Below are 9,652 nucleotides of genomic sequence, written 5' to 3' on the forward strand. Positions count from 1 at the left end.
TACAAAGATTGGAGGGAACAGAAAGTAATTGCCATTCTTGGATTTGCAATTCTTTAGAGAATCGGGGGTTTACTGGTTAATTACTATTTACAAAGTCTTTCTTTCGTCTTGATGAAAGAAAAATGCACAGACAATGGGAAACAAAAAAAAGACATTCCAGCTATGCCCAGAGCCATGACTTTAAACAATGGAATGAATCAGTCCCAAATTGCCACTTCATGAAACAATGTGTGCCCCAAGATCAGAATTCTGAGAGTACAAATGTCTGTATTTTATTTACTTATTGCTAGTTAGTGGCCATTTGTTGCATTTTGCTTGCAGTATTTGTTCCATCTGTGACTTTTGTTGCCTGAGACACAGTGGTGCAGTGATTAGCACTACTGCCTCACAGCATAGATCATATTTTTAGCCACAATATTGGTTCAGCATAGTTGACAGATAACTTCCCTAGCCATCAAGGACACTTGCACAATTATAATCCTCTCAAAAGTAATTTGGTTCCTCCTTTCCTCATTGACCTAAATGCATTTTGCTTAGTTAGGCGGTGTTTCCAAACATTTCTGTAATTTCAGCAAGCTCATAGCGAAGTGAACTCCGAGGGGTGTACTCTATTTTTCAATGAATCTGGGGTTAAAGTCACCTTTTTTCAGTTGTATGAACCCTGAGTCAAATACTTTTGGTGTACTTTAAACTTTGTATTAAGTATGTAATAAGTATCAAGTCCAAGCAACAGTAATCTTCTGCCTCACAATCTGCTGAGCTCCATTCATTATTGTGTTCTCTATTGTATTAAAATGATTTCATAGTCATCTAGCAACATATATTTTCAAACTGTAGCTGCTCTGAAATTATGTTATTGATTATTGACACATATAGTAAAAAATGCCGACGCCTTTAGCTGATCTATCTACTTAGGTTTCCTGTTCAAGTTACCGTCATTGACCATGGTACTAACCTATAAGCATATGAAATACAATACACATCCACAACTCTCTGAAATTGAATCCCCCATCTCACTGAGGAATAAATTATTATTGCACATTTAAAAGCAAAAGAAGTCAATTTGTGTGTTTGACATTAAAGACCAAGTGTCAATCCTCCACTCTCTCCTAAAATGTGATATTCTGAGGCTGTTCTTTTTGATCCTCTCCTGTTCCTCTACTAAAACTTTTAGTTTTCTGACCGACCATTCTATTACCATACAGTATAGTGATAGTAAAGATTTGATTCTTAATCTATATAGGCAAATCCCCCCCATATAAAACCAGCCATACCCTATTCTTCCTAATTAGTAGGGCTTTTAAATTTCAGAGAATATATCTAACATACATACTTTAAAAAACAGAAAACATTTAACTACTAATAATAAAAGTAAGAATCTAGATGGAAAACAAATTAAAGAAAAGGCCAAGGAAACTAACAAAACAAAATTTGAAGTGACTAATGCTTATCCTCAATCTCACTCATAAATAGAGTCTCACAGGCTGCTTGAAGAATAAACTCCTTTGGAAAAAATGTTGATGGCTATTAAATACAGTTATATAACTTTTGGTCTAACAGCCTGTAAAAAAGGTGACTTTTCAGCTTTAATTTAAAAAGTTATTCAGTGCTTGCTGTTTATTGCATTTAAAATGGTCTCTCCCTCTCTCACCAGCAGCCTGTATCTTTATGAGTGATTTCACAGAGTCTGTTTATGGGACAGACTGTAGTCAGTGTTAAGTGCAAAAATCCTAGCTTTCAAAGCTATTTTCTAACCTATGTGGCAAAATAAACAGATATACGGTTTAAAATAACACAATCATTCGAAAAAAAAGTTAAAATTTTTTTTTGTTTAAATCAAAAGTATGAAGAATATATACATATAAGCACCAGACCCACACTAGAACAAAACAATCATGATACTTAAATAAGTGCTTGTTTAGCTTTTTATACTGTGAGATTTTTGAATTGCTGTGCTTGGGAATTGTGCACACACTGCTTTCAGTTGGTGTCTTTAGACTGTAGCAGCAGCATTTTGAGATCTGCCCAGGGGATTCTGCTTATTTTAAGTGAGGCTAGACTACAGTGTATTCAAACCAGGTTTGCTTATGGATCATTTTTTATTGTGTCAACTCCTAGTTGTCCCCCACTACGTTACCCTAAGCATGCAAGATGCTACCAAACATTTGCCACATCTTAATTAAATACCTTTCTAATCAGATATAGATTGTTGCCTAAATCCACGGTTTTCAAGCTTTTTTGAACAAGTACCACTCCGCGAGGACCAGTAAACTGAAGTACCACGTCAATGAATCGTTAATTTACGCCCGTGTTGTTTTGAAGAAAAAGTCACTATAATCACTATAATTATGACGTTAAAGTGATATTAAACTAATTAAGGAAATGGGTGCCCGTGCTAATAAAAGCCGGCTTGGAGTCTTCCACGCATTTACAGTAGTATACTTATACTATATATGATTATATGCAACATATTGGCATTCTAGCAACATCGATTCGTGGAAAATAAAGGACCACACGAGTACCACTTGGCATGACTTGAAGTACCATCAGTGGTACGCGTACCACAGTTTGAAAACCGTGGGCCTAAATAACAGATGTTTGTCTATACATAACTTGCAAAAGAGAGCCATGGAATAAGCACTCTGCAAAGATATTAATCTTGTGAGTGTCTTGAGAAATTCAGTTTATCTCTAAGAGATGGTGTTAAGCATGAATATAGCTTTCAGCTTTGTACTACCTTCAGTCTGTTTGCAAGTCTAAAAATCTGTTTGCCATGCTAAAGAAATAGAGTTTGCATACCTCGGTCTGCGGCATAAGACTCAAAGAAATATAATGCCATACTCTTTACAGTTTTTGGGAATGATAATATAAGTTAAATTTAATGGTGCTAAAAAATGTAGAAAAAAGCAACTTCAAGTATCATTACAGGGATGTATGATATGAGCAATAAGGAAAGATTGAAGGAGTTAAATCTATATGACATACATGAAAAATGTACTTGTATACCGTATTTTTCGCACCATAAGACGCACTTTTTTTTCCCCAAAAGAAGGTTGGAAATGTCTGTGCGTCTTATGGTGCGAATATTGTATCACAGACCATGATGTGTAATACCTGACAAAAGTCGACATCCAGGGCTAGAGGGCGACAAAACTCACTGTTACGTTACAGGCATTCCCTCTGTGCTTGGAGGAATGTTAGACTCATTGACTCGGCATCTAATCCTTGCCTGTGCGTGAGTTGCGAAATCTAAACAAATATAAACAAAGGCAAGATAGCGTCTACATCTCATGAGGGAGCGAAGCGCATTATCACTGAGTTGGACTCTGGACTCGATAGATTACCAGCCGCTGGACTACTTCAGGCTGTTCTTTCCTGAAGCTGCCTTTCAGCTACTGTCAGACGAGACAAACAGGTATGCAGAGCAATTTTTTGAATCGAGGGCTGTGCTTGCACCGCATTCTCATTTTTCAAACTGGAAACCCACAACAAAACACGAGATGAAGGGCTTTGTGGCATTACAAATATAGATGGGACTAGACTGGCGATATAACTTCAGGGAGCATTGGTCCAAACGTGCTTTGTCCCCTGGTGGTTTTGGACAGGTTATGTCGCGTGATGATAGGTACGTGGTGCTGCAAAGTGATTGTGAGCAACTGAGCTTAATAAATTCTGACACTAGCGATGTGGAGTTCTTGGGGTTTCCATAAAACTAGAAGAATGCTTGAACCTTAAAGTCTCTCCTTATTTGTTAATGACAGTGATGATATTTCTTAATACCGCTGTTGAATTTACATGGTTGAAATATTATTCTGCTATATTTTATTAAACATATTAGTGCACCATTTGGTTCAGAATATTTTTTTTCTTGTTTTCCTCCTCTAAACCTAGGTGCGTCTAATGGTCAGGTGCGTCTTATGGTGCAAAAAATACGGTAATTTGTATTGAATTTATAAATTACATTAGAATGAATGAATTACATGTGTTGTTACAATTACAGGTTAAATATCCCTAATAAAACATGCCTGGGACCAAAAATATTTTGGATTTTAGAATATCTGCATATATACTGTATATAATGGGATATCTTTGGAACACCCGTGATGAAGAACAGAAATGAAGCAAAACCAGCTACTGTAATAATTCATATAAATAGGCTGCAATTAGAATGTGCGTTGATGTGACAAACATACTAAACTGCAAACGTGATGAATATAAAATATAGACTAAGATTTGTAGATGCCTATTTACACTGCATAATCAACTTTCAGTTTTATAAAATTTCCACTTGTAAAGCCCAATGTTTTATTTTTTGAAACATTGGAGATCTTTTCGCTCTCTAAACCAGCACTCCTCCTTTCAGCACAGCATACTGAAACTGCCAAATAGCATCTATCCCATACCCAGTAACAGTGCAGGTGGAAGCTCATATGGAGCCCTAGGCTTTGCGTCCACCTTTCATGTCCTGAGCATGCATCCCTTAACTTATATAAACTGCGCCCCTCGGTGTCCAGAGCACGCATTCAGTACTTTTATATATTAAGGAGTGGGGAGGTTGGATCTCCCTCAGTGTTTTGGGGTGCACACCCCTCTACTTATTTAAACAGCATCCCTCACATGGCGGCACACTACGTGGCTGCCTAGGTCGTCTACTGGGTTGACTAGCTCTGCCCCTATTGTAGTGTTTTGGGGGGTCCCACCATTCCCAATAGTCAATTGAGTGATGGTGCTTTGTGCCTGCCAAACATTACACAACAGTGACACAGTTGTATCAGCAGCTTTATAATATCGGTATATCCATCAAGAAGTTACCCAGCTATCTTTAAGTAAACAATAGGGGCTTGAATTTTAATGTTTGATAGATATGGGGATCTCCTCAGTGTAACAACAAATGGGGGACATTTTATAATTTGATTGGATTTCAGCACAGATTTTATAAAGAATGATATTAGACTACCTGATCTATGTGCACACTCCATATCTTTCTCTGCATTTTCTCTCCAGTAACTGAAAAATACTGTTTACTAAACTTTAAAATTCAAACATTATTATATCAGTACTGCTGAATTAGTGAATTACTAGATCATTCAGGATATTAATTTAAACAAACTCCTTAAATCTGTTTTTGTAACATCAAGCTTTTAAAATCAGGTTTGTTAGGGAACCATTCTATTAGCTTTGTAACTTTTGGTATTGTAACAATTACATTTGCATCATTAGCTGGTTAAAAACCGACTAAAGAAGAAGAGATGAGTCAAATTGATTCAATTTTCAAATGTCACAAAATCCTGGCAGTTTAATTTAACATTTTTTTTAACATTTGTCCAAACTTTATTTTCAAATATGAAAACAATCTTAATCCATTAGTTTGATAACTCTTGTAGAACACCCTTTGTTGTGCTACATCTATCTTATATGACTGATCATTTTGTTATTGATTAACCTGTGTACAAATCCAGAAGTTTTTATATAGTATTTAGCACAATTCCTGCAGAAATTGTGCTGTCTTGAAGACATTTCTATACAAGACTTCTGCCTCTTTTCTTTCATCATATGTTGATGCGGCACAGTATCATCACTGATGTGAGCCATTTTTATATGTAGTTCTGATTAATATTTTTCTCACACATTACTGTGGCTTCTGGAATAATTCCTCTACTTGCAGTCACACGAGTGCAGTACCAACTGTTATTCGGTAGTACCAATACTGTAAAAATGCTGCGTTTTTGGAACTTTGGTATAAACTGGTGCCAAAAGTATAGGTTGTTTTGACATTCCTAGGTGACGGTATTTAAATAAGATTGAAATTAGAAGATGTGTTATAGTTTTATTAACAGACAAAGGTTGATACAGGGAAAACAATAATCTAATAAACAAGCCCTGTGTAAAACCAGAATAATTTCATGCAAACACAGCCAAAATGTAAAATGAAAGTTGTAGTCAAATTACAAAAGAATTAATTGCCAAAAATTAGATCAAGCACTAATGAGAACACTAAGTCCTTTCATTCTTGTATCCTCAAACCTGGTCAACCTGGAAGCGCATAACTCTGAGTTTTAGGGATGCTTCAATTTTTTTATTTTTTAAGGCCAATAGCGGTCACTGATTTCATGTTACTGGATCGGCTGATTCAATTACTATTTTTACTATATCCGTTTAAAATTTTTTTACACTAAGCTCCTGTAAAATCAGACACATAAAAGACTTATGTCCTATATCAAACTGTTAACTTTGGTATTTTGACAATTAAATTATAGACCACAAGTGTTAGATATTGATTTTTTATTAACAAAATTAAATTCTGTAGGCTTATTGCTCAATGACCATAAAATGCTAAAATAAATTTTCCTTAAAATACATACTTTAACAAATATGTACAAAATATTTATCCATAATGCACATGGCATAACAAATACTAATTACAAGCTGTCATATTGTTTAATTTTTTTCGTACTTATGTGAATTTAAATGTAATTAAAAAAGAGTAGTTTTTATAATGTCTCTAACCAAAAAATTTATATATACACACACAATCAATTAATTGATATTGGCAATTAAACATTGCTTAAATGTAAACGTACATTACACTTATATGCACTTATAGGTTTTTAATCATTTTCAATCATTAATTGCACTACAGTGATCCCTCGCTATATCGCACTTCGCCTTTCGCGGCTTCACTCCATCGCGGATTTTATATGTAAGCATATTTAAATATATATCGCAGATTTTTTGCTGGTTCGCGGATTTCTGAGGACAATGGGTCTTTTAATTTCTGGTACATGCTTCCTCAGTTAGTTTGCCCAGTTGATTTCATACAAGGGACGCTATTGGCAGATGGCTGAGAAGCTACCCAACTTACTTTTCTTTCTCTCTCTCTTGCGCTGACTATCTGTGATCCTGACGTAGGGGGTGTGAGCAGGGGGGCTGTTCGCACACCTAGACGATACGGACGCTCGTCTAAAAATGCTGAAAGATCATCTTCACGTTGCTACCTTGTGTGTGCAGCTTTTACGTATGCTGCACGGTGCTTCGCATACTTAAAAGCTCAACGGGCACGTATTGATTTTTGACTTTGTTTTTCTCTGTCTCTCTCTCTCTCTCTCCCTGCTCCTGACGGAGGGGGTGTGAGCTGCCGCTACACCTACAGCTACAGCTTTGTACCGGCGGTGCTTCGCATACTTAAAAACAAACAGCCCTATTGATTTCTTTGCTTTCCTCTCTGTTTCCTTTGAACAGGAAGATATGTTTGCATTCTTTTAATTGTGAGACAGAACTGTCATCTCTGTCTTGTCATGGAGCACAGTTTAAACTTTTGAAAAAGAGACAAATGTTTGTTTGCAGTGTTTGAATAACGTTCCTGTCTCTCTACAACCTCCTGTGTTTCTGCGCAAATCTGTGACCCAAGCATGACAATATAAAAATAACCATATAAACATATGGTTTCTACTTCGCGGATTTTCTTATTTCGCGGGTGGCTCTGGAATGCAACCCCCGCGATGGAGGAGGGATTACTGTACAGCTTTTTGATGTTAAAATATACAATTTCCTTTACTTATACGGGTTTTGTTTTCTTCAGTGTACCAGGTAGACATTCGTAATTCTTCAGGTGTAATTTCAAATATAGATTACCATTTTAATAATGCAGAACTTGTTTCTTCACAATACTTACACACACAAATAATAAACACAGTACAACTCTTTAAAAAATGTATCAAATGTTTGTAAGATGTTTATCAAGAAGACACAAGGCTAACAACGTCATCAAGTTTAAAAGTAAAAGACACATTCTGCTGTTAAGCTAATGAGTCTGTTGTGTACTAATCAGCAATTGCAAATTCTTCTTTATCTTTTCATTTTACAATTAAAAATGTAAACTGCTTTACTTAACACAAGCTCACGGTCTAAACCAAGACAAACGATGTCCAGTTATAAATAAAAGACAAAATAGAAAGGCCTGAATTAATTACAGCAGCTTTGCTTGCCATTTGTCTAATTACACAAAGGAGTATTGCAACTAATTTACCAAAAAGCTTAGAAAAGCAGTACCTGAAAGATTGTTTTTTGTGCTTGTCCAATTTACAGATCACTGATCAAGTATTTTGTAGTGAAAATTGGCCAATTTGGATCAGTGGACAATAAAATAGAAGTGTCCCTACTGACTTTATACCTTTGGCCCAATGATGTCACATTGTAATAAGCTATACAACACAGTTAGGTTTTGAGGAGAATAATAATTAATTATAGGCCTAGCTAACATTATTGTTATTGGTGTTTGCTGGAGAGATGCAATTGCTATACGTAATAGGCTAACTGTGATATAGCAGGTCCGCAGCTTGACATTTGGAAGCCCATTTTTAATAAATAATGGAATGGCGCTCTGTCCCAATTGTCTCATGGGCTTTGTGTGATGCACAAGGGAGGCGAAGCACCCCACGGAGATAGATAAGAAGAGTCGACATGAGAAAATGGAAGAGAAGGTAAAAAAAAAATTAGAAATGAGATAAGAGATTGAAGCAAAGAGAGAGAAGAGCAGGCAGGACAACTGGCGAGAGAGAGAGAGAGAGAGAGAAAGAAAGAGAGAGAGAGACGGCAGGCAGCTGGGAAGGACAGCCTATTGAATGGAATGTGTGACTGACACCCATGGGCTGAAGAAGTGGTCGCTCTAGTTGAGCAATTTAGAGAGCCAGAGCGATATGGTGTTGAAAAGGGAGACTTGCTGTTCAAGTCCAAGAAGTCAGCGGGGGTCAACGAGGCTTGAACTGGGAGCCACAATGTGAGCTCCATGAGTACCCGAGCCTAGCTCCAGAGTGGGAGCCTTGTTGTGGCCATGGAAGGACATGGACCCGGATGTCTGTCAGGTCGGCTGTGTTTGTCGGCATGGTGAATCCTCTCTGAGAGGCCTGTACGGCATGAGCAGAGGAGATGTTGGTATTAGAGGGACTCATGTCTTCCTGTTTTTAACCTCGACTTTTAAAAGGATAATTTATTAGGATTTTAACCTCCACTTTCATTTCATTTTTATGGATTATTTATTTGTTGAAATTTGCACTGCACTTTTTGAACACTCTTTGTTTGATTTATTTTAATAAAAGCACTGGAGCACTTTTTACACCTTCCCCTTGATTTGTGTGGTGTCCTCATTTGCTCAGCTCATCCCTCAGTTATGGTACAGGCGATGCAGATTCCGGAGGCTCCTGGAGGAAAGTGGTAGCGTGAAGCCAACCCTCACTGCCACACTAACATCATATTAATATTTTAAATAAGCTCTATTGATCCATTAGATAAATGTTAGATTGTGTAGATAGATAGATAGATAGATAGATAGATAGATAGATAGATAGATAGATAGATAGATAGATAGATAGATAGATAGATAGATAGATAGATACTTTATTAATCCCAATGGGAAATTCACAGTGTAGGTATGATGTATCAGCTTTTTATGTTCTAATATAATTTCATCACGCATCTTTATAATGTATAGTTACATAATACAGTGAATGAAAATGAAAAAAGGAAAAACAATAAACATTGACTCATAATACAGTTAACAAAAAGAATACCAGGTGCTTTAAAATAGAACAAAGTATTCTGTGGATATTTTCTACAAAGGCAGAAAGTTCATTTTTAAAGTTCTCTTACAGGGACT

At 36.4% G+C, this 9,652-nt stretch overlaps 1 protein-coding gene across 1 annotated transcript in view; it reads right to left on the reverse strand.

Annotated features, from left to right (window-relative positions):
• Window positions 1-9,652, reverse strand: part of LOC114651774 (uncharacterized) — a 145,365-nt gene that overhangs the window by 39,645 nt on the left and 96,068 nt on the right. The window lies entirely within an intron of this gene.

The sequence above is a fragment of the Erpetoichthys calabaricus genome, chromosome 5, assembly GCF_900747795.2.
Source record: "Erpetoichthys calabaricus chromosome 5, fErpCal1.3, whole genome shotgun sequence".
NCBI classification, from domain to species: domain Eukaryota; kingdom Metazoa; phylum Chordata; class Cladistia; order Polypteriformes; family Polypteridae; genus Erpetoichthys; species Erpetoichthys calabaricus.